The 25,580-nt window shown below is 45.3% G+C and overlaps 4 non-coding genes across 4 annotated transcripts; 2 read left to right on the plus strand and 2 right to left on the minus strand.

Annotated features, from left to right (window-relative positions):
- Positions 1-2,097: 2,097 nt before the first annotated feature.
- Positions 2,098-2,179, plus strand: trnas-gcu (transfer RNA serine (anticodon GCU)). The gene has a single exon. It is a non-coding gene; the product is annotated as a tRNA-Ser (tRNA).
- Positions 2,180-4,019: 1,840 nt separating this feature from the next.
- Positions 4,020-4,091, plus strand: trnag-ucc (transfer RNA glycine (anticodon UCC)). The gene has a single exon. It is a non-coding gene; the product is annotated as a tRNA-Gly (tRNA).
- Positions 4,092-13,666: 9,575 nt separating this feature from the next.
- On the minus strand, positions 13,667-13,751 carry trnap-ugg (transfer RNA proline (anticodon UGG)). The gene is given in 2 exon segments: positions 13,667-13,702; positions 13,716-13,751. It is a non-coding gene; the product is annotated as a tRNA-Pro (tRNA).
- A 6,269-nt stretch (positions 13,752-20,020) lies between these two features.
- trnas-cga (transfer RNA serine (anticodon CGA)) lies at positions 20,021-20,102 on the minus strand. Its single transcript has one exon. It is a non-coding gene; the product is annotated as a tRNA-Ser (tRNA).
- Between the last annotated feature and the right edge of the window lie 5,478 nt (positions 20,103-25,580).

Here is a 25,580-nt window from a genome sequence, read left to right on the forward strand (position 1 = left end):
AAGATTACAGTTTCCAACCCAGTCACTTTGTACAGAAATCTGGTGGAACCTCCTCAAAACTGAGCCTGTTAACTGAAATCCACTATTTCTTTCAGAAATTGCAGGGAGCTTTCTCAGAATTACTTCCCTTGTAACTTTGTCCATTTAATTCTCACTTATCTTAGAAGTTTTGATCCGAACAATTCCACAATATCTGTTTGATCTGGATAAATTATTGATGTTCCCAACTCGAACAAAATGCTTTGTTATCAATCGGCCAATGGGAATTCTGTGGATGGAATTCTAATGTCCTCAGGAAGAGGTTTAATAATGAGCTGAATGAACTGTTTTTGTTCACAGGGATGAAAGGTTATGTCACTGGGCTGGCAATCCAGAGGTCCGGACTAATATTTGGGGACACGGAGTAAATCCCACCACGGCAGCTGGTGAAATTCAAATTCACGGATTTAATACATAGAAACATGGATAGAAAACAGAAACAGGAGTTGGCCATTCGGCCCAAATAAAGCTGGAATTGAATGCAAGCTTCAGAAATGGCGGCCTTGAAATTTCCGTCGATTGTTTTCCAGAGACAACATCACAGAACAACAGAGAACATGTCACACAACAGGACACGCCTTTACAGAACCGAGAAAACTTCTGCTCAAGATGGAGCATATTTACACAACCGGGAACACATTTACACAACCGGGAACACATTTACACAACAGGGAAGAATTTGACACAACCACAGTGAAGATCTGTCAACGACAGAGTCACAGTTCCACAACAGAGAGAACAGTTACACAGCACCGAACACAGTTAAACAGCAGGAAATAGATTTCAAAACAGGTCCTGGCTTTGTGTAACAGAAAACAGCTTTTCATAAATAATCATGTTTTCCATCTCAGTATCTTGCTGGTTTGCTCGGCACCTTTTCTGTCTGTCATTGTGTGTGTATCCTGATAGTCTCTTACTGCTTTTCTGTGTGTCTTTCTCTATCTGTTACACTCGAGGTGATGTGATGTGTTATTGTCCAGCCAGGGTGTGCTTCCCACCACGGAGGTTGTTGTTTTAAATTAATAGTTGTCGGACTGCCGCGCAACAGTCATAGGCAGGAAGCGATTATGTTTCGGAGCAGAGTGTCGCAGCGGAAGCGGCCCGTAACCCCGAGGTAGATGGATCGAAACCACCCTTTGCTATCGTGTTTTCACTCGCATCAAAAAGGCATATTCGGCTGCTGTCCAAGAGCAAATCTGGATTTTCTCGGCAGCAAATTTGCTTCGTCATGTTGATTTGTGTTACCGTGGGTGGCACAGCGCATTTGTTCCAGGTTTAGTTCAGTTGGCTGTGCAGCAGATTCAGCCAACATAAGAACATAAGAACATAAGAAATAGGAGCAGGAGTAGGCCATCTAGCCCCTCGAGCCTGCCCCGCCATTCAATAAGATCATGGCTGATCTGACGTGGATCAGTACCACTTACCCGCCTGATCCCCATAACCCTTAATTCCCTTACCGATCAGGAATCCATCCATCCGCGCTTTAAACATATTCAGCGAGGTAGCCTCCACCACCTCAGCTCCCGATCATTTCCCGTATCGGTTGAGATTATTGATACAGGCCCCGCCTTCTCAGCCTTGCTCCCCGCCTGAGATGTGAATCCTCCGGTTAAATCACCAGAAGTCAGCTCTCCCCTGAGATGTCCGCTGAATCATCTCGGACCGTGGACGTTGCTTTAAATTTACAAACAGCAAAAATATGACCTGCTCGTGGAAACCGGAGGTATCCCTAAAATATCATTTCATCATAATTTTGAAATGTATCATTTCGCGAACATTTGCAAACAATCAACTTTCCCCGGATGCAGAATCCAAAGACCAACTGCAGAAATCCTCCAGGAGCCTGACGTGAATTAAACACGCAACCTTCTGACCTGGAGGGACCTGATAAATTAACTGTCTCCCTCTTTACTTTCTATGGATTTACATCGAATGGAAGAGTTACAACGAACCGAGATTAATGAGAGATCAGGAACACAACATTGTCCTGCGGGAGAAATGTCCTCTTGTTGCGGGTGTTAAGAGCACAAGAGCTGGTTTGGGGGAGTGCAGACGCATGACGAGGTGGCCGAGTGGTTAAGGCGATGGACTGCTAATCCATTGTGCTCTGCACGCGTGGGTTCGAATCCTACCTTCGTCGTAGGTGCATTTTCTCCGTCTTCGTATTGACCCACTGATTGATGGTGAACTGATGACTGATATTGAGGTTTGCGAACAAACGTGAAGTTTCGACCGAGTTCTGCAGGTATTTGGGGTGAATAATCCAGCACCATTCCATATTCCTCATCCAAATGAGAAACTCGAGCTGGCAATCGATTCAAATCAGGACACCAGCTTTGGGCAGGAGTTGACCACCAGGAGAACATGTGGTTTCAGAAGCTCCAAAACAGACTGCAGCTTCATTTGAGGCACCAGTTGCGGATTTTGTCTTTCCAGAATCGGACGTTCCGCCATGAAAATTAGTGCCGGGTTAGGTGGAATGGTCATGTTCAATTGCTCCTTACTGTGGGGTGACGGGCCTGCATGGGATTGCTGATGGCGCCGGCTCGATCAGCCGAATGGCCTCCTTCTGGACTGTCGGGATTCTATGAAGTTCAGGGCGACAGTTTCACTTCTTTGGGAATTTCCCCAACTGTTCTCGGATAAGATTAAAACTTCTAACCAGTCAATGCCTGTTTGAGGACTGGCAAGGAATAGGGCTGACATTGAATAGGTTCATATTGAATTAGTTACAGCAAATTGATTCTTTAAGAGGTGTTGGTGCAATGCTTTCAGAGAGACTGTCATAGTTCCTTTTTTTGTTCAGTAATATTGTTAATCTACTTGGAGCGGGTGCAGTTTGTCAACATCTGTGCCTCTTGCTTGGCCACCTCTGTGGGCAGCAGCAGCTCCAAGAGTCAAGTGGGCGATGGTGGTGACTGTGTGAGCATTTGATCAGGGTTCCTGGCCATCACATTGGTGACTTATTTAATTAGCTATCGCAGGTCAGAACAGAACAGAACAGGACACCTGAAATGAAATTCACTCAAGATTCTCATTATTCATGAGTTATTAATGGAAATATTTCTTCGATTTGCTTCCTGTGTAAACTTTGTTGCAATGAAAGAATAGGCCTCAATGCTATTCAATGAGTTCTCAGTCAGAAACAACAGTGAAAAGGGGGGTTAAACTGTGCAGAAAAACGCGACAGCCAAGATCAGTTTACAAATTGTGTTATGGACACACCTTCGTGAGCAACGAAAGTAATTCCGTAATTATAACTAATGAAAATAACATCCACTTTAACAGAGCAAGCGATGGTGATGTAGTGGTGAGCATGGCTGTCTTCCAAGCAGTTAGCCCGGATTCGGTTCCCGGCCATAGCACTGGTCATTTATTTAGGTCCTTATCTACGGCCTCTTGCGTTTCAAATCACGTGGTCAAAAACAGTTCAAACGCAGCATTTGCCGGAAATGAAACAAAAAGGACGTCCCGTTTAAATATTATTTATTCGGACGGAAAATTCCGCTTCAAATTCTCTCTGCAGAAAAAAATATTGAAACAGAGGAAGAAGTCTCTGTGCTAATGAATGAGCTCTCAGTCAGAGACAAAGATATAAAGTAAAGGGAACCGAACACAGTTGACCTCCCTGACTGTGATCTCAATAATCCTGATGAAGTCAATATGAACGTTACTGAGGTCGTTGCATCGACTGGCTAATAAACAGCTCCGATTGCAGGGTGGTTCAGGCGTTCGACTTGGAATCTAAATTTGCTTTGATTGGAGACTATTTTAACCGAAAGAACAGGCCTCAAAACTATTCAATGAGTTCCCAGGCAGGTACAATATTAAAAAGTAGGCTTAAACTGTCCAAAAAACAAGAGTGAACAATTTCAGTTTACAAAATGTGCGTCAGGACCACCTGGTGTCTGAGGAAATCGGCAACTAAGGCACTTCCGTAATTATAACAAATGTAAATAACCATTGCTCAAGCATAGCGAGCGATGGTGGTATAGTGGTGAGCATAGCTGCCTTCCAAGCAGTTGACCCGGGTTCGATTCCCGGCCATCGCATTGGTAATGTAGTTTTGACTTTATTTTGTGGACAAAATAAAATTCGAACGCGGCAATTGCCGATAAATACGCTTCCCGTTCTAATTTTATTTATTTCGGACCGAGAATTCGGTTTCAATTTCTTTATCCTGAAAACAATGTTGAAATAGAAGAATAATTGAACAAATGAATTCTCAGACAAACATAAGGACACCAAATAAAAATAGAGGAACACATGTCAGCTCACACACTGCTCACTGCACAATCCTGGTGCTTGATGAAGTTAACATGAACATCGCTGAGGTGATTACATCATTTTGAGAGATAAGCAGCTGCGTTGGCCGAGTGGTTAAGGCGTTGGACTCAAAACCATCGTTTCCTCGCGAAGGTTCAAACTCTGTGCGCAATGAGCGAGATTGGAAATGTTTAATTGGCTTCTCCAGGGCAGCCCATGATATTGAATTCTAATTTACTGTGGGCTCTTTCTATAAAGACCGGGAACTGTGCTGGCATCGACAATATAGGCCGAATGGCTTCTGTGCTATAACTTCCATGAGAAAAATCATGACTTGAGAAGAAAGAAAAAGAGCAGCACAAGGACAAAACAAGGACTTATTCCAGAGAAAGATTCTTGTGTCATGACACACAGGACATAAGAAATACACTTCATCAGAATACATTGAATGAATGAGAATTTCAAAATGCTGCTTAGATGATGAAATACCATGTTCATTCAAAACATGCTACAAGCTGGACATTACTGGGCGTTCGGTATTCCTGCTTAAAACAGTTTGGGAATGGAACGAACATGTGGAACATAAGGAAGAATAATCATATTGGAACGTTAGTAAAAAAGGATTATAGACAATCATAAGACATCAGGAAATTTCATGTTAGAATTAATTTCAAAATGTCTATGGATTAAGTGGTCACTCAGCCCAGGACTCCAAACACAAGCGAAAAAGTGATGGAATATATTCAGATATGAGAGAATTCTGCAACCAAATCGATGTTGCTTTAAAATCTCCCAATCATGTCTGACAGATCGAACCGAGCTGGGCAGCTCATTGAGGAAGCAGCTATTGCCATGTTTACACATCAGATATATTTCTGGCACAAAATGATATCCGAGAGTGTGTGGAAAATGTGCGTGAGAGTCAGAACTGGGTCCGAAATGAAACCAGTGGTGGCGGCACAGAGCAACTTAAAGGAAGAGAGCGGATGGTGCAGAGGCAAGCTGTTGTCAGCTCCCGGATCCTCCAGCTGTGTTTCTCTCTCCTCACAAACTCTCCCACTGCAATTAAAATTAGACTATCTAGATTCTCAGACTGACTTATTTCTGTTACTGAAATCCGAACGTTTCCTGTCGTGAAAATTCCATCTGAATTCAAGGCAGCAATTCCCACTTCAACCCGTTTCTTTGCTGCATTGATCGCGCTTTTGTCGACTGAAACCTTAAAAACGACCCAAACTTTCCCTTAAATTCTCTCTTCAGGTCTGAGCAGCGCGATCCAATGACAGGAGAATCTTGTGATTTGACACAAGAAGGACTGGGAAATCAGCCGCTGAGAGCGGACACACAAACACAGTAACATTAGTCTAACCCAGCCGCCCCTTTAGCACACTCTCGCTGACACAGTGTTCACCTCTGCACATTGACAGGTCAAACTGTGTCTCAGATTGACAGCTCCGAGGACAGGCTTTCCTCTCCTCTCGCTCTGTGCTGTGGATTCGGGGAGAATAATTGGAGTTTCCCAGCTCAGCCACTATTAAAGCCTCTGAGGCTGGCGATGCTCACAGTGTCTGTTCCCCAGATTCGGGGGGCTGCAGCCAATCAGAGTTGTGCCTGGTTTAACCCAGAACTGTTTGAAATTATGATCTTGTTCACAAGCTGAATTCTATTTGTTCAGATGAAGATACAGATGGTTTGCACTCAGTCATTAACCAACAAGATCCCCCCTTCATATACAGTTAACGAGTGGGGGTGGAGGGATAGACATGGACAGAGTGAGTGAGGGCGATGATACACAGACGGCCAGACAATGTCTCAGTGGCTGAAATCCTTGTACATTCCGGCTTTATCCAGAAAGATTCTCTTGGAGATTCTCACTGATATTGTAACAGAGACACATTATTAATCCCACACTCAGGGACAGTGCTGCATTTTGACAGAAGGGATGGGGAGAGGCAATAGAAACTGAATGGCCCAGTTCTGAGCAGTGTGCAGGCTCAGAGTGACCAGAGGTTCAGAGAGATCTTGAAGGAGAGAGGCGAATTTGAGAGAGTTGTCAGGAAGGCGGATTGGATGCTTGGCTTCGGAAATGGAAGCCATGGTGTGGAAATGCCGTCTTTGGACTGGGGTAAACACAGTAAGAAGTAAGCCACCAAATAAATCTGTTGGACTTTATCCTGGTGTTGTGAGACTTCTTACTTCATAAATGGAGGCATTGAGTATAAAAAATGGGAAGTTATGCTCAATCTTTATAAAGCTCTGCTTAACTACAGCTGTTTTAGGATTGCACCCAGACCCGGTAACCACACTTTCGAAAGTATGTGAGGGTCCTTAGGAGATTTACTGCTTTGGATCCAGCGATGATGGATTTTAGCGAAAAGGTTTGGCTGGATAATTCGGATTTTCTCTCTTTGCAGCTGACGGGATTGAGTGGTGATGTAAGAGACGTGTAAAAGAGCATAACACATTGAACACAGGCCAAGTTGCTGGATTAGCTGCGAGCAGAAGGATTCAGGGACAGGCAGTGAAGATTTAAGACAGGATGTATAGGAGGCATCGGATCCCAACAGCGCGGAAGGAGGCCACTCGGCACAGACATTCTGCGCCGACTCTCCGACGGAGAATCCCTCCCTGCAACCACAAGTAATTACCCTACTAATCCCCCCGACAAGAAGGGTCAATTCAGCCTGGCCAATCCACCTAATCTGCACATCGTTGGGGATGGGAGTAAACCGGAACACCCGAAGGAAACCCACGCACACGGGGAGAACGTGCAAACTCCACACAGACAGGCATCCAAGAATGTTAGTAATGAAATTCAGTTTTCCCAGCGTTTGTAACGCTGGGAATCCCCAGCGTTACAAACGCTGGGGATTCCCCTTCAATTTGTGGCATCTGGAAATCAGCGAAGCATCCAAAAATAGGACTGACAATAAATATAACCACGGTAGGTATTCACATGGTACTGACATTCTGTGTAACGTTGTATCTGTTGACCGCGTGGCCTAATGGATAAGGCGTCTGACTTCGGCAATCGTAGTGATGATGCTATCAGAAAATTGCAGGTTCGAGTCCTGGCGCGGTCGTTTTATGCAGAAATCTGGTCGAAGTTCCGGAAAAAAACGAAATGTCCTTCTTGCTGAAAACTCTGCATTTTCTTGCAAACATTGCCGGGCGCTATCTGAGAATGCACTTCCTTGTTGTTTTCTTCACTCAAGTTTTTAATCTCATTATTTTATTCTCCTCCCAAGAAATCAATCTTATCTTTGAGATCTTAATAAATCATTGATGCTCCCGAATGGAGCAACAGGCTTTGCAGCAAATGGTTTAATCAAATTCTGTGGAGGGAATTCTCACATCCTCAGGAAGGGGTTTAATAATGAGCTGAATGAACTGTTTCTGTTTACAGGGATGAAAGGTTATGTCACTGGGCTGGTAATCCAGAAGCGTGCACTAATCATTGGGAAGACGGAGTAAATCCCACCATTGGTGAAATTTAATTCATTGATTAAATCAATCTGGAATTGAAAGCTAGTATCAGTGATAGCGGCCTTGAAACTGTCGCCGATTGTTGTAAAACCTCATCTGGTTCACCAGTGCACTTTAGATAAAGAAGTCTGCCCTCCATGTGACTGCAGACCCAGAGCAATGAGGGTGACTCTTACCTGCCCTCTGAAATGGCCGAACAAGCCACTCTCAGTTGATGGACAATTAGGGAAAGGCAACAAATGCTGGTCCAGCAGGCGACACCAACAGCCCATAAAACGTAGAATAATTATGTAGAAAGAGAATGGCCTGGTAACGGATTGAGAAACTGGATGCTTCTTCTCCTGCAATAACAAGGCTGAGGGGGGTCTGATGATGGGCTGTAAATTAGTGAAAGATTTTGAAAAATTTCATTTCGATACAATAGGCCAGAGAAGGGCAGATAAAAATGTATCTCACTCTCATTGATGGTTGGTGGTTTTAGCACAATGATGTACATGCGACCAGCGTATCAGCGAATCCTAAGAGTGTGAGAGAAATTCCATCAGTAATGCTTCCCCGCCATCCTCCAGATTGAAGCGAGGCAGCATTCATGCTGGTGACTGGGAGGAGTTTGTTACTCATCGTTGAAAATGGCCAAAACATTTCCCTCAATCTACAGCACGCTTTTATGAGGCAGAATGGTGGGAGAGAAGAAAGTAACAGAGAAGAAAGCTCCATGGGCCGAGAATGGGCCTGTTCACTCACTTGAAGACCCATGGCAGTAATTCACGGCCCTGACTGGGTGTCATCCTCAAATCAAGAGACAGACAACGATAACAACTGCTTGTTACAAAATAACTATCATAAAAAAAGCCACGTCCAACATTAATATTGTTAAAACTTCCCGATAGTCTGAACAATTCTTGTTTATTTATACCTCTCTGGTCTGTGAGCTTCGCTCTTCCTGGGTGTGCTGACATCTACTGGCCGCAACCCAGAACCTCAACAGAGGGAAGACGTTCACATCAAGTGAGGGTGTTCCAGGAATAGGTCAATATGAAGAATTAATAAAGGGGTGTGATTGGATAGACCTCGTAATTTAATCATTAAATCCACTTTAGAAATCAATATTAAATTATCATTGAGTCGGCAGCATTTGCAATTTGCTATCGTCCAGAGCATTGGCAGTTGGCTCGTTGGTCGAGGGGTATGATTCTCGGTTAGGGTAATATTAGTATGCCAGTGCTTCCGGGTTTAAAACCCGGACAAGCCCAGCGATCGTTTATTAAATCGGGAGCAGGTTTGAGATCATGAGAAATCATTGCAGTGAATATGTCACTGCAGAACACGAGAAGAAACGATCACCAGATTTAAATTTCGTTTGACCATCCAAAGGTACTGAAGGATATGACACGGGAAATTTGCGAAGAGACTGGAAATAATTTTGGGTGGCACAGTGGTTAGCACTCCTGCCTCACAGCGCCAGGGTCCTACGTTCAATTGCGGCCTCGGTTCACTGTTTGTGTGCAGTTTGCACGCTCTCCCCATGTCTGTGTGGCTTCCCTCCCACAGTCCAAAGATGTGCGGGCTTGGTTGATCGGCCATACTAAATGGACCCGATTGTCAGCGGGATCAGCAGGGTAAATGAGCGTTACTGAACTAGGACCTGGGTGGGATTGTAGTCGGTACACACTCGATGCACCAAATGTCCTCCCTTCTGTACTTTCGGCATTCTACGATTGGAGACGATTAGCACAGCTGCATTTAATGGAAAGCTGGATAAGTGTTGGAAGGAGAATGGATTTCAGATACAAACAGATAATGTTACATGAAATGGGTGGGTGGAGGATCGGGTCGAGCAGTTTAAGAATTCGAAAAAATGGTCCCAATTTCACTTAGGTATCTTATTTATTGAATTCCTCCAGATCTACAAAGTGTCTGAGAGACTGGGAGACAATTAGTAATTCCCCAATCACAGGATGAACAAAACACAGGGTGATACAGAATGAATCATTCACTCATATACATCCACAGAGATTGCCAGATAGACAATGAATTCCACACTCAAATCCTGCACCACACACTACGTGCGACAGAATGGTTATCACACCCATACACACAGAATAGTTACAGCACAGGAAAAGATCATCCGGCCCTTTGTGTCTGGGAGTTGGCTTTTATATAGAAGCTCAGTTATCCCAGCCCACATCATGAAAGCATGGCAGCAAAACTTGAAGAAGACACAATATATGTCGTTAAGTAATTTGTGGAGAGTGCGGAAGGAGCTTGCAGATAGCTACAGACAGGTTTTGCACATGGGCAGACACCTGGCAACTGGAATATAATGTGCAGTTATTCACTTTGGCAGGAAGATAACAAAATCAGATTATTACTCAAATATAGAACGGCTGCAGATTTCCAAGGTGCAGAGGGATCTCGGTGCTCGAGTGCACGAGTCACAAATAATTAGTATGCATGTTCAGCAAGGAATAAAAAAGGTTAATGGAATATTTGCTTTGTTACAAGCATTTAAGTGTGTGAGAAAAGAATGTAAGAAGTTTAACAACACCAGTTTAAAGTCCAACAGGTTTATTTGGTAGCAAAAGCCACACAAGCTTTCGGAGCTCTCAGCTCCTTCTTCAGGTGAGTGGGAATTCTGTTCACAAACAGAGCTTATAAAGACACAGACTCAATTTACATGAATAATGGTTGGAATGCGAATACTTACAACTAATCAAGTCTTTAAGAAACGAAACAATGTGAGTGGAGAGAGCATCAAGACAGGCTAAAAAGATGTGTATTGTCTCCAGACAAGACAGCCAGTGAAACTCTGCAGGTCCACGCAACTGTGGGAGTTACAAATAGTGTGACATGAACCCAATATCCCGGTTGAGGCCGTCCTCGTGTGTGCGGAACTTGGCTATCAGTTTCTGCTCAGCGACTCTGCGCTGTCGTGTGTCGCGAAGGCCGCCTTGGAGAACGCTTACCCGAATATCAGAGGCCGAATGCCCGTGACCGCTGAAGTGCTCCCCAACAGGAAGAGAACAGTCTTGCCTGGTGATTGTCGAGCGGTGTTCATTCATCCGTTGTCGCAGCGTCTGCATAGTTTCCCCAATGTACCATGCCTCGGGACATCCTTTCTTGCAGCGTATCAGGTAGACAACGTTGGCCGAATTGCAAGAGTATGTACCGTGTACCTGGTGGATGGTGTTCTCACGTGAGATGATGGCATCTGTGTCGATGATCCGGCACGTCTTGCAGAGGTTGCTGTGGCAGGGTTGTGTGGTGTCATGCTCACTGTTCTCCTGAAGGCTGGGTAGTTTGCTGCGGACAATGGTCTGTTTGAGGTTGTGCGGTTGTTTGAAGGCAAGAAATGGGGGTGTGGGGATGGCCTTGGCGAGATGTTCGTCTTCATCAATGACATGTTGAAGGCTCCGGAGGAGATGCCGTAGCTTCTCCGCTCCGGGGAAGTACTGGACAACGAAGGGTACTCTGTCCACTGTGTCCCGTGTTTGTCTTCTGAGGAGGTCGGTGCGGTTTTTCGCTGTGGCGCGTTGGAACTGTTGATCAATGAGTCTAGCACCATATCCTGTTCTTATGAGGGCATCTTTCAGCGTCTGGAGGTGTCTGTTGCGATCCTCCTCATCCGAGCAGATCCTGTGTATACGGAGGGCTTGTCCGGAGGGGATGGCTTCTTTAACGTGTTTAGGGTGGAAGCTGGAGAAGTGGAGCATCGTGAGGTTATCCGTGGGCTTGCGGTACAGTGAGGTGCTGAGGTGACCGTCCTTAATGGAGATGCGTGTGTCCAAGAATGCAACCAATTCCGGAGAGTAGTCTATGGTGAGCCTGATGGTGGGATGGAACTTGTTGATGTCATCATAGAGTTGTTTCAGTGATTGTTCACCATGAGTCCAAAGGAAGAAAATGTCATCGATGTATCTAGTGTATAGCATCGGTTGAGGGTCCCGTGCGGTGAAGAAGTCTTGTACGAACCTGTGCATGAAGATGTTGGCATATTGAGGTGCAAATTTGGTCCCCATGGCTGTTCCGTGTGTCTGGATGAAGAGCTGGTTGTTGAAGGTGAAGATATTGTGGTCCAGGATGAAGCGGATGAGATGTAAAATTGCACCTGGAAACTGGCAGTTGTTGGCGCTGAGCACTGAGGCCGTTGCAGCAATGCCATCGTCATGGGGGATGCTGGTGTAGAGTGCCGAGACATCCATTGTGACGAGGAGAGCTCCTGGTTCAACTGCTCCATGTGTGCCGAGTTTCTGTAGGAAGTCCGTCGTGTCGCGACAAAAGCTGGGGGTTCTTTGTACAATGGGTTTCAGGATGCCCTCGACATAGCCGGAGAGGTTCTCGCACACGGTCCCATTGCCCGATACGATGGGATGGCCGGGTGTGTTTGCCTTGTGTATCTTCGGGAGGCAGTAGAGATCTCCAACGCGGGGAGTACGTGGGATGGGAACACGGAGGGTGTTCTGAAGGTCCCGATCAAAGGTCTTGATCAGAGTGTTGAGTTGACGGGTGTGTTCTTTGGTCGGATCTGCAGGTAACTGTCTGTAGTGTTCCTCGTTGTTGAGTTGTCGGTACACTTCTTTGCAGTAATCCGTTCTGTTCAGTATGACGATGGCCCCTCCTTTGTCTGCTGGTTTGATGACAATGTTGCGGTTGGTCTTGAGAGCGTGGATGGCGTTACGTTGTGCTTGGGTGATGTTCGGGGCTGTCTTGTGAGTGCGGCTGATGAATTTGGTGTTGACGCACCTCCTGACGGCTTGGGCATACATGTCAAGTCGAGGGCAGCGGCCTTCCAGAGGAGTCCAATTCGACTCTTTATATGCTCTGTTTGTGAACAGAATTCCCACTCACCTGAAGAAGGGGCTGAGAGCTCCGAAAGCTTGTGTGGCTTTTGCTACCAAATAAACCTGTTGGACTTTAACCTGGTGTTGTTAAACTTCTTACTGTGTTTACCCCAGTCCAACGCCGGCATCTCCACATCATGAGAAAAGAATGTCATGCTTCAGTTGTACAGGTCATTAGTGAAGTATCACGAATATTGTCTGAAGTTTTGATGTCCATATTTAATGAAGGGTGGGAATGTGTTGGAAACGGTCCAGAAGAGAATTACCAGTCTGATATCATGAATAGTTCGACAGTGCAGAGAAGATTTACTAGGTTGATCAGAGGAAAGGTTACGCAGACTGGCTGGGCGTCTTTGTACCAGAGATACTCCGAGTGGGAGGTACCTTGTTCAAAGCACCTCAGATCTTGAATGGTCTTCACAAGTTGCACGTGGAAGTGATGTCTCTACTTGTGAGTGAATCCAGAACAACAGGCACTGAAAGAAAACTGAGCTTCTTCTTTTCGGATGGCAAATTCTGTTCTCTCGGAGCATTGAGCGACTTTGCAACTCTGCCTCAGAAGGCGGTGGAAGCGGGGATATTGAATATTTTTAAGCCGGAGGTACATAGATTCTTGTTTGGCAACAGAACCAAAGGTTATCGGGGATAGATAGAAATGTGGAAATCGAAACACAAGCAGATCAGCCATGATCTGAGTGAATGGCGGGGCAGGCTTGTGGGGCCGAATGGTCTACTTTTGCTCCTATTTCCTCTGTTGATGTGTATGTCGCCTGGTTGTAAATTGCCCTTGAACAGGATTGCTGAAATGCACCAATACTCACGGTTCACTCGGAGCACCGGAATGAAAGTAAAATATGGAAAAATTAACATCAGACCGTGGGATTCCCAGTTCTGTCAGACTGTATGGTTGCTTCCGGACTTTTGCAGAGATATTTTCTCTGCAATGAGTTCTCGGGAGCTCAGCACTGCTTCGGCTTTCGCTCATTGTCGCCCTCTTCATTGCAAGGAATTATCTTCTAAAAAAACGCCTGTCTGGGCTCGTCCGGGATTTGAACCCGGGACCTCTCGCATATTAATGCTACGCCCAAAGCGAGAATCATACCCCTAGACCAACGAGCCACCCGTTGGAGCCCAACGCAATGAAAACAACTTTTCAATGTATCCCAAAGTTTATCAACCATCTTTTCACAACGCAATTGTTTATCAACCACTTTTTCACAATGCAGCAGAGGTGTCAATGAACAATGTTCTATTTCACTGCCTGTTCTCGTGAAGATCAGAAGCAGTTATATCAATTTTCACTACTCGCCAAGTCAGCCGATGGTTGTGACTCGCCAGTCCCGTGTGTAATGTCATTCTGCCAGTCAGTTGGCATTTTAGGAGAAATTCGAAGTCATCCTGACTTCATCAGTGGCCTCATGGTTAAGGTGTGAATGATGTGAATCATGATGTGATTGAATGAGCCTCTGTTGGAGTTTTCATGCTGAGGAGAAACATGTGGGACATGGTCTGGGAATGTTTCACACCGCTCCATTCCTAACATTCCCTGACCTGATGGGATAGAAATTTCCTGTGTTTGAAGCAGCTACATTCGAAACATGTTCCATCTGGCTGGACATCCAGGAGCGATTGTGGGGGGAACCTTCCTCCCCAACTCTTCATGGATAGAAAATCAAATGGAAGGAGGCGGTTTGCAAGTTTCTGAGAAGTTGACGAAATGTCGAGTGGTTTTGGCGATGGTCTGTTTATCCATTGTATTCTGCACGGGTGGGTGCAAAACCGATTCTCACCATTAATCGACGGAACGTTTCGTACATTGTTTCTCTCTATTTGAACACACTTAGCTGTGTTCTTCCACACTTTCTGTGAACTGATATGATTTGAATCAATGTCGCTGAGAGAAACTCCAATTCCGACATTGAACATTTGGTTGAATACTCAGGGTTTAAGACAGAGGATCATGTTTCCCTATGAATCTGCTGTGTTTTCTTCATTATCTATTCCTCTATCAAGGTCTGCAAAGACAGCTAGTCTGCTTTGAGCAGAACATATATTGATTGGCTCAGCTCCTTGCATGTCACCGGATCGTTGGTCTCGTGGTCTGATTCTCGGCTTGGGGGATTCATAGAAGACTGGAGCAGCAGGAGACCATTTGGTCCTTCAAGCCTACTCCACCGTTCATTCCGATCATGGCTGATTGTCCAACTAAAGAGCCTAATCCTGCTTTTTACCCATAACCTTTGATCCCTTTCGCCTCAAGTGCTATATCTCGCCGCCTCTTGAATACATTCAATATTTTGGTATCAACTACTACCTGTAGTAATGAATTCCAGTCGCCGGAATTTGGCGACGAGGAGATTTTGACAGTAACTTCATTGCAGTGTGAATGTAAGTCTACTCTGACAAATAAATAAAATTATCTTATCTACAACCACTTTCACTGTTGCCTCACAGGGCCAGTGACCCGGTTTCAATTCTGTCCGTGATTCACTGTCTGTGTGGAGTTTCCAAGCCGGTTCCAACAACATCGCGCATATCGACACAGACATCAAGTTTCTACAAAGATGCAAGAAAGCAGCAATCTCCACATGTGTGGAGTTCGCACATTTTTTCAGTGCCCTCATGGGTTTCCTCAAAGATGTGCAGCTTTGGTGAATTGGCCATGCTAAATTGTCCTATAATGTCCCAGCATGTTTGGGTTAGGGGGAATATCGGGGTAATTACCTGGGGATAGAGTGGGATGCTCTGTCAGAGAGCCGGTACAGTCTCAATCGACTGCATGCTTCCTTCTGAAGTGCGATGACCCTATGCCTCCTATACTTTTTTAAATCTTCAGTGTTCCCAAAACTTTCTGCTCGCAGTTACTGCAACGATTTCCGCCTGAGTACTTTAGTTCAATATTAGGCACTAGGATTCTGTGTGAGAACCTCTCTGGCTAAGTCGAAGGCACCCTGAAATCCATCGAAAAGGAACCGCCAGCTTCTGAAGCGACACCACGAACTTCTTACAGAAACTCAGCACCCATGGAACAGTTGAACCAGGAATACTCCTCGTCACAACGGACGTCTCGGCACTCTACACCAGCATCCCCCACGACGACGGCATTGCTGCAACAGCCTCAGCACTCAATACTGACGCCGGCATCTCCACATCTTAGTTCAATATGTTATACACTTTTACGCATCTCTCAGAGCCGCACTTAATTCAGTTTACTTCACCGAGAGGAACTCTGGATTCTCCAAACAAACCTTGCAGCTAAAATCCCTCATCGCTGTGTCCATTTCAGTAAATCCCATTTACACCCTCCCAAGGACCCTGACACACTTCCTAAAATCGCCCCATCTCTTCTGTCAAAATGCAGCATTGTTCCTGAGTGTGGAATTAATAATGTGTCTCTGCTACAATATCAGTGAGAGCTGAGACTGCAATTTCTGTTTCTCCAAGAGAATCTTTCTGTATAAAGCCGGAATTTACAGGGATTTCAGTCACTGCGACATTGCCTGGCCGTCGGTGCCTCACTGCTCGAACTCACTCTGTCTCTGTCTATCACTCGAACCCCTTTCAGTAACTCTATATAAAGGTGGGATGTTGTTGCTTAGTAACTGAGTGCACACAATCCGTATCTTCATCTGATCAAATAGAATTCAGCTTGTGAACAAGATCACCATTTCAACCAGTTCTGGGTTAACCTCGGCACAGCTCTGATTGGAGACAGCCCCCTGAATCTCGGGAACAGACACTGTGAGCATTACTGGTCTCAGAGACTTTAACAGTTACTGAAGAGGGAAACTCCAACTAATCCCGGAGAATCCACAGCACAGAGCGAGAGGAGAGGAAAGCCTGTCGTGGGAGCTCTCAATATGAGACACAGATTGGCATAACAATGTGCAGATGTGAACCTGCTCCTTCCGTTCCCAAACTGTTATAATCAGGAATACAGAACGCCCAGTAATGACCAGCTTGTTGCAATGTGTTTGAATGAACACGATGTCAGATCATCTAAGCAGCATTTTTAAATTCTCATTCATTCAATATATTCTGATGAAATGTGTCATTGCATAAGAATCTTCCTCTGATTTGAGACCTTGTTTTGCCCTTATGCCCCTGATGCTGATTTTTAAAAAATTCTGTTCATGCTATGATTTTCCTCATGGAACCACAGGAAGAACAAAAGAAAGGTAACAGCCATACAAGGAACTTATTCGGCCTAGCTTGTCCATGCCAACCTGGGGATAATAAAGTGTCATTTCCTAGTTCACCCAGCTGCACCCGGCCCGGAAACATGCAGCTGAAAGCATGATGGAGATCCAAAACCTTCATACCAAACATTCACTAGGATTTGTGGCTCTGTGAAGCAGCCGAAGTAAACACTCCCAAACATAGTCTCTGCGAGCAAGGTTCGAACCTGCGTGGGGAAACCCTGTTGGATTCCTCCTCAGTAACGTTCAAATTAACTTCATCAGGCACCAGGATTGTGCAGAGCACAGTGTGTGAGGCAAAATTTGTTCCTGTCCTTTGTATCTTTGTCTCTGACTGAGAACTCATTTCTTAGGCCAGAGACTTGTTTTTCTATTTCAATAATTTTTCATCAGAAACGAATTACGTCCGAATAAAAACTGAAAAAGAGAAATCTCCATTTTATTTCAAGACTGTCAAATGTTGCGTTCGCCCTGTTTCTGTCCACTCGGTTTAAAACACAAGATGCCGCGGATAAGGTTCTAAATAAATTATTAAATCGATGGTTGGGAATCGAAACCGGGTCAACTCTTTAGAAAAAGCAGCCAGACTTACCACTATACCACCATCAGTCACTTTGCTTAAACAACCCTTATTTTCATCAGTTATAATTACGGAACTACCTTAGTTGCTGATTTCATCAAGCTCCAGGTGTGTCCATCGCACAGTTTATAAACTCAACTTGGCTTGTCTCGTTTTTTAGGACGGCTGCCACCTGTTTACTGTTGCTTCAGACTGAGAACTCATTGATTAGCTTTGAGGCATGTTCTTTGATTTAAACAAAGTTTCCACTGACAGCAACTTTAAACTGGATTTTACCTTGGACACACACGGATGATGACAATATTTCTGAGGCCAAAACATTGAATGTTTTCAAAGCAATTAGATATAGCACTTGAGGCAAACTGGAGGAAAGGATACGTGGATACAATGTGGGACCAGTTGGATGATGAGCCATGATCATAATGAAAGGCGGAGCAGGCTCGAAGGGCCGAATGGCCTTCTCCAGCGGCGATGTTATTTTTCTGTGTTCTTTTCACTGCATCTGTTAATTTGCAGAAAGTTCAGCTCTGACAGTGAATCTGGTTTCCTCCAGGCCCAATCGGAGGGTGGTCAGAAACTGTCTGTCACTGTCAGAAACTCCATTATCAGCGACTGTGGGATGATTATTTAACTGGCTGTCATTGGTTGTTGAGGGTGTGATTTACTGTTATCTATCAGTGCAGGAGAAACAAATAAAACAGGAAATCCAGAGATTCCGAGAGCAGATAATTTGTATTTTCACCCGAAAGAAACGCAATGACATCTGTAATCACTATAATAACTGAAAAAAAAAAACAGATATGATTGGCTCTTGCCGCGGAACCTGGTGAACAGATGTGGTCCTGCACCATATGGACTCCAGCGGTTCCAGAAGGCAGCTCACCACCACCTTCCCAAGGGCAATTATGGATGGGCAATAAATGCTGATCCAGACAGCGACGCTCACATTCCATGAATGAATTCAAAGGCAATCTGCGGAAAGCGGGCCTCAGAGTGTTACTGAGGTGAAGAACAGTTACTGAGGTGAAGAACTATAACTAACCCCCTGTAATCCGGAGCAAAGGCTAAAAGGAGGGGAAATTCCGTCTGGGACCTTACATTTGGTGAAAGTTTTGTCCTGTGAATGTGTAGGTGTGAATATTGTGTAAGAAAGTGTGCATGTCTGTGTGGAGTTTGCACGTTCTCCTTGTGTCTGCGCGGGTTTCCTCTGGGTGTTCCGGTTTCCTCCCACAGTCCAAAGACGTGCTGCTTAGGTGCATGGGCTATGCTAAATTGCTCCTTAGTGTCCCAGGATGTGGAGGTTCGGGGGATTAGCGATGGTAAAATTGCGCGAAAGATGCTGTTCAGAGAGTCGGTGCAGACTCGATGGGCCAACTGGCTCCTTCTGCAATGCAGAGATTCTATGCATACAAAGTGTATTCACTGATGAAACCAAGAATCCCTTCCGTTTTCCTAGCGACTCTTTTAAAATTTCTTCTCATCTTCAACGATCTCTCTGAACCTTAGGTCCATCTGGACCTGCACACTGTTTAGAACTGGACCATTCAGTTTCTATTGCCTCTCCCCATCTTTGCTGTCAAAATGCAGCACTGTTCCTGAGTGTGGGATTAATAATGTGTCTCTGCTACAATATCAATTAGAGCTGAGACTGCAGCTTCTGTTTCTCCAGGAGAATCTTTCTTGATAAACCGGAATTTACAAGGAATTCTGTCACTGAGACATTGTCTGGCCGTCTGTGTCTCACTGCCCTAACTCACTCTGTCTCTTTCTATCCCTCTGCCCCATCTCATCCACTCTATATGAAGGCGGGATATTGTTGTTTAGTGACTGAGTGCACACAATCTGTATCTCATTTGATCAAATAGAATTCAGTTCGTGAACAATATCATCATTTCAACCAGTTCTGGGTTATCCCCGGAACAACTCTGATTGGCTGCAGCCCCCTGAAATTGAGGAACAGACACTGTGAGCATCGCCGGCCTCAGAGGCTTGAACAGTTACTGAGCTGGAAAACCCCAACTAATCCCCGAGAATCCACAGCACAGAGCAAGAGGAGAGGAAAACCTGTCCTGGGAGCTGTCAATCTGAGACACAGTTTGACCTGACAATGTGCACCTGTTCTTTCCATTCCCAATCCGTTTGAGCCAGGAAAACCGAACGCGCAGTAATGACCAGCTTGTAGCAATGTGTTTGAATGAACGCGATGACGTATCATCTAAGCAGCATTTTGATATTCTCATTCATTCAATTCATTCTGATTAAATGTCCTTCTTATGCTCTGTGTGTCTTTACATCAGAATCTTCCTCTGACGTGAGACATTGTTTTGTCGTTGTGCACCTGATGCTGATTTTTTTTTTCATTCTGCTCACGTTATGATTTTCCGCATGGAACCGCAGAAAGAACCAGAGAAAAGTACCAGCACAGAAGGAATCCATTCGGCCTATCACATCCATGCCAGCCCGAGGACACGCCAGGTGTCCTTTCCAAGCTCAGCTTCCGACACCCGGCCCAGAGCCATGCAGCTGAAAGCATGATGGAGATCCACATACTTAATAGAAAAAAAATGGCGACTTCGTACGTGCCTGAAGCAAACATTTCCAACCATAATCGCTGCGAGCAGGGTTCGAATCTGCGCGGGGAAACCCCATTGGATTTCGAATCCAACGCCTTAACCACTCGGCCATCGCACCTACTTATTTTCCACAGTAATGTAAAAACCTCAGTAACGTGCATATATTAACTTTATCAGGACCAGGATTGGACAGAGCACAGTGTGTGAGCTGAAATTTGTTCCTCAACTTTTACTTTGTATCTTTGTCTCTGAATTCATTTATTAGGTCAGAGACTTGTTTGTTTCTATTTAAATTATTTTTCAGTGAAAACTAATTACGTCCGAAGAGAAAATGAAAAAAAAAGTATCTCTATTACTGTCGAATGTTGCGTTTGCCCTGTTTTTGTTCACTCGTTTGAAAATGCAAGAGGCCGCCGATAAGGTTCTAAATAAATTATCAATGCGATGGCCGGGAATCGAACCCATATCACCTGCTTGAAAGGCAGCTATTTTCACCACGATACTACCATCGCTCGCGCTACATAAGCAATCGTTATTTGCATTTGTTATAATTACGGAACTACCTTAGAACATAGATCATTACAGCGCAGTGCAGGCCCTTCGGCCCTCGATGTTGCGCCGACCAGTGGAACCAATCGAAAGCCCCTCTAATCTCCACTATTCCAATATCATCCATATGTTTATCCAATAACCATCTGAATGCTCTTAATGTTGACGAGTCCACTACTGCTGCAAGCAGGGCATTCCACGCCCTTACTACTCTCTGAGTAAAGAACCTACCTCGAAGATCTGTCCTATATCGCTCACCCCTCAATTTAAACCTCAGTTGCTGATTTCATCAGGCACCAGGTGTGCCGGTAGTAAACTGAAATTGGCTTGTCTCGTTTTAGCCACTTTTTTACTATTGTTTCATACTGGGAATTCATTGATCAATTTTGAGGCCTGTTCTTTCATTGAACAAAGTTTCCACTGAAAGTAAATTGAAGCTTAATTTTCCATTAGAAAGATCGTGATGGTGAGGATTTCATTTTAAGTAGGTGGTACTGTTATGACCTGCGATAACGAATTTAAGAAATCAGAACTGTGATGGCCAGGAACTGACCCTAGATCAAATGCTCGCACAGTCACCACTCCACCACCATCGCTCACCTGGTTCTGCCACCCACTCTGTAAGAAAGTTCAGCTCTGACAGTGAATCTGGTTTCTTCCGGGTCCAATCTGCGGATGGTCAGAAACTGTCTGTCACTGTAAGAAACTCCATTATCAACGAGTCTGGGATGACCATTTAACTGGCTGTTACTGGTTGTTGTGGTTGTGATTTACTGTTACCTGTCAGTGCAGGAGCAACAAATAAAACTATACAAACACTTATTTGGAGAAAGGGCTTCTCTTGTGGCACTGGGAGCATTTGCATAATGGATCGTAGAATCATAGAAACCCAACATTGCAGAAGGAGGCCATTCGGCCCATCGAGTCTGCACCGACCACAATCCCACCCAGGCCCTACCCCCACATATTTACCCGCTAATCCCTCTAACCGACGCATCTCAGGACTCTAAGGGGCAATTTTTAACCTGGCCAATCAACCTAACCCACACATCTTTGGACTGTGGGAGGAAACCAGAGCACCCGGAGGAAACCCACGCAGACACGAGGAGAATGTACAAACTCCACACAAACAGTGACCCGAGCTGGGAATCGAACCCAGGACCCTGGAGCTGTGAAGCAGCAGTGCTAACCACTGTGCTACCGTGCCGCCCAATATCTGGTCCTGTTCAGTTTGACGGCAGTCATGTCTGATGCACTTTGATTCTTGCATTTTTTACCCACGATATCCTTTCCCTGTCACGACATGTCATGTTTATTTGCTCGTTTGCTTAAATGTTGAACTGGAACCAATTGGCCTATTATTTCAGCAAGATGAACTTTCTACTCTGAGCGCTCTTTGTTGCAGTACGAGCGCTGCAGCTGCGGATCTGTGGTGCAAAGAATGGCATGTAGGATTTCTCATCATTGTTTTATTTAATTTAATTTGATTTGTTATTGTCACATGTATTAGTATACAGTGAAAAAGTATTTTTTCTTGTGCACTGTAGAGACAAAGCATACCGTTCATGGAGAAGGAAAGAAGAGACTGCAGAAGGAAAGAAGAGACTTGCTCATTGTTCCACTGGAGCAAGCTGAGAGGGAATGATTGGAGGCAGGAGTGCTGGTGAGAGATTGATTGAATTATTTATTTATTTAATTAGTCAGCTAGTGTGTGTTTTTTTTGGCCTTTACTTTTGCAGTAGTATTTTTCTTAAGTTTAAAGTGAAAACCGGAAGTGGGCTGCTAAGGAGTCTGGGAAGGGTTTTTTAAGTGCGCCAAGTATAAAAGGTAGGCTGCAGTATACAGCGGGCAGCGTCGGGAGCGGGCAGGGGAGTGCGTGGGAAGCAGAGCGTGAGCTATAAGGCTTTGGCTCACAGTGCTTAGGCAGAATGGGCGAGCAGGAGTGAGTTTAAATTCATTTTTGCACTTTCTACCTGGTACTGGCAAGGGGATGGGTGTGCAGGCAGTGCTATGTTCCTCTTGCACTATGTTTGAGGTGAGGGACGACGTCAGTGTCCCTGCTGATTACATCTGTGTGAAGTGCACCCATCTGCAGCTCCTCCAAAACCGTGTTAGGGAACTGGAGCTGGAGTTGGATGAACTTAGGATCATTAGAGACGCAGAGGTGGCCATAGACAGAAGCTTAAGTAATACAGTTACTCCGAGGAATGAAAACAGATGGGTGACGGTGAGAGGGGCTGGGAGGAAGCAGTCCATGCAGGGATCCCCTGTGGTCGTTCCCCTTAGCAACAAGTATTCCGCTTTGGATACGGTTGAGGGGCATGACATACCAGTGGTGAGCCGCAGTGAGAGGATCTCCAGCACTGTCTCCATCTCTGTTGCTCGGGAGGGTAAGGGGCAGAGCGGGAGGGCAATAGTTATTGGGGACTCGTTAGTTAGAGGGATAGATAGGAGGCTCTGTGGCAGGAAAAGAGACTCACGGATGGTATGTTGCCTACCGGATGCCAAGGTCCGTGACGCCTCGGACCGTGTTTTCTGGATTCTGAAGGGGGAGGGGAAACAGTCACAAGTCGTGGTACACATTGGTACCAATGACATAGGTAAGAGAAGGGACGGGGATTTAAAGCAGGAATTTCTGGAGCTGGGCTGGAAGCTGAGAGCCAAGACAAAACATGTGGTCATCGCTGGTACGTTGCCGGTGCCACGTGATAGCGAGTTGAGGAACAGGGAGAGAGTGCAGTTAAACATGTGGTTGCAGGGATGGTGTAGGAGGGAGGGTTTCAGATACGTGGATAATTGGAACACATTCTGGGGAAGGTGGGACCTGTACAAACAGGACGGGGTGCACCTGAACCAGAGGGGCACCAATATCCTGGGAGGGAAATTTGATACCTCTTCAGGGGGGTTTAAAATAATTTGTCAGGGGAGTGGGAAAAGGAGTTGTAGTCTGGAAGTCAGTGAGGGTGGTGAGGTATTGGGGAAGGTACCAGGGTCAAGGGTGGGTACCGGTAGACAGGAAGGTGGGTTGAAGTGTGTCTACTTCAATGCAAGGGGCATCCTGAACAAGGTAGATGAACTTGGGGCGTGGATTGGCACTTGGGACTACGATGTTGTGGCCATTACGGAGACGTGGGTAGAACAAGGACAGAAATGGTTGTTGGACGTTCCGGGGTATAGATGTTTCAGTAAGTGTAGGGAAGCTGGTAAAAGAGGTGGAGGAGTAGCATTGTTAATTAAGGACAGTTAAACAGCTGCGGAAAGGCACTTCGAGGGGGATCTGCACACTGAGGTAATATGGGCTGAGGTTAGAAATAGGAAAGGAGCGGTCACGTTGTTAGGAGTATACTATAGGCCTCCAAATAGTAATAGAGATGTGGAGGAAGAAATTGCTAAGCAGATTATGGATATGTGTGGGGGTCACAGGGTAGTTGTCATGGGGGACTTTAACTTTCCAAATATTGATTGGAACCTTTGTAGGTCAAATAGTTCGGATGGGGCAGTTTTTGTGCAGTGTGTGCAGGAGGGTTTCCTGACACAATATGTGGATAGGCCGACAAGAGGTGAGGCCACATTGGATTTGGTACTGGGAAATGAACCGGGCCAAGTGTTAGATTTGGTTGTGGGAGAGCACTTTGGAGATCGTGACCACAATTTGGTATCTTTTGTTATTGCAATGGAGAGGGTAGGGCCGTACGGCAGGGCAAGGTTTACAATTGGGGGAGAGGTAATTATGATATGATTAGGAAAGAATTAGGGGGCATAAGTTGGGAACAGAAACTGTCAAGGAAAGGAACTAATGAAAAGTGGAACTTTTTCAAGGAACAAAGACTGGGTGTCCTTGATAGGTATGTCCCTGTCAGGCAGGGAGGAAATGGCCGAGTGAGGGAACCATGGTTCCTGAAAGAGGTGGAATGTCTTGTGAAAAGGAAGAGGGAAGCTTATTGAGGGATGAGGAAACAAGGTTCAGATGGCTCGATTGAGGGTTACAAGTTAGCAAGGAATGAGCTGAAAAAGGGGCTTAGGAGAGCTAGGAGGGGACATGAGAAGTCCTTGGCGGGTCGGATCAAGGAAATCCCCAAGGCTTTTTACTCTTATGTGAGGAATAAAAGAATGACCAGGGTGAGGTTAGGGCCGGTCAAGGACAGTAGTGGGAGCTTGTGTAGGGAGTCAGTAGAGATAGGCGAGGTGATGAATGAATACTTTTCTTCAGTATTCACCAAGGAGAGGGGCCATGTTTTTGAGGAATAGAAGGTGTTACAGGCTAATAGGCTGGAGGAAATAGATGTTCGGAGGGAGGATGTCCTGGCAGTTTTGAATAAACTGAAGGTCGATAAGTCCCCTGGGCCTGATGAAATGTATCCTAGGATTCTTTGGGAGGCACGGGATGAGATTGCAGAGCCTTTGGCTTTGATCTTTGGGTCCTCGCTGTCCACGAGGATAGTGCCAGGGGACTGGAGAATGGCGAATGTTGTTCCTCTGTTTAAGAAAGGGAATAGAAATGACCCTGGTAATTATAGACCGGTTAGTCTTACTTCGGTGGTTGGTAAATTGATGGAAAAGGTCCTTAGGGATGTGATTTACGACCATTTTGAAAGATGCGGATTAATCCAGGATAGTCAGCATGGATTCGTGAAGGGCAAGTCATGCCTCACAAATTTGATAGAATTTTTTGAGGAGGTAACTAAGTGTGTCGATGAAGGTAGGGCAGTTGATGTCATATACATGGATTTTAGTAAGGCGTTTGATAAGGTCCCCCATGGTCGGCTTATGATGAAAGTGAGGAGGTGTGGGATAGAGGGAAAGTTGGCCGATTGGATAGGTAACTGGCTGTCTGATCGAAGACAGAGGGTGGTGGTGGATGGAAAATTTTCGGATTGGAGGCAGGTTGCTAGCGGAGTGCCACAGAGATCAGTGCTTGTTCCTCTGCTCTTTGTCATTTTTATTAATGACTTAGAGGAGGGGGCTGAAGGGTGGATCAGTAAATTTGCTGATGACACCAAGATTGGTGGAGTAGTGGATGAGGTGGAGGGCTGTTGTAGGCTGCAAA

This window comes from Mustelus asterias, unplaced genomic scaffold (genome assembly GCF_964213995.1).
Source record: "Mustelus asterias unplaced genomic scaffold, sMusAst1.hap1.1 HAP1_SCAFFOLD_124, whole genome shotgun sequence".
Taxonomy (NCBI): domain Eukaryota; kingdom Metazoa; phylum Chordata; class Chondrichthyes; order Carcharhiniformes; family Triakidae; genus Mustelus; species Mustelus asterias.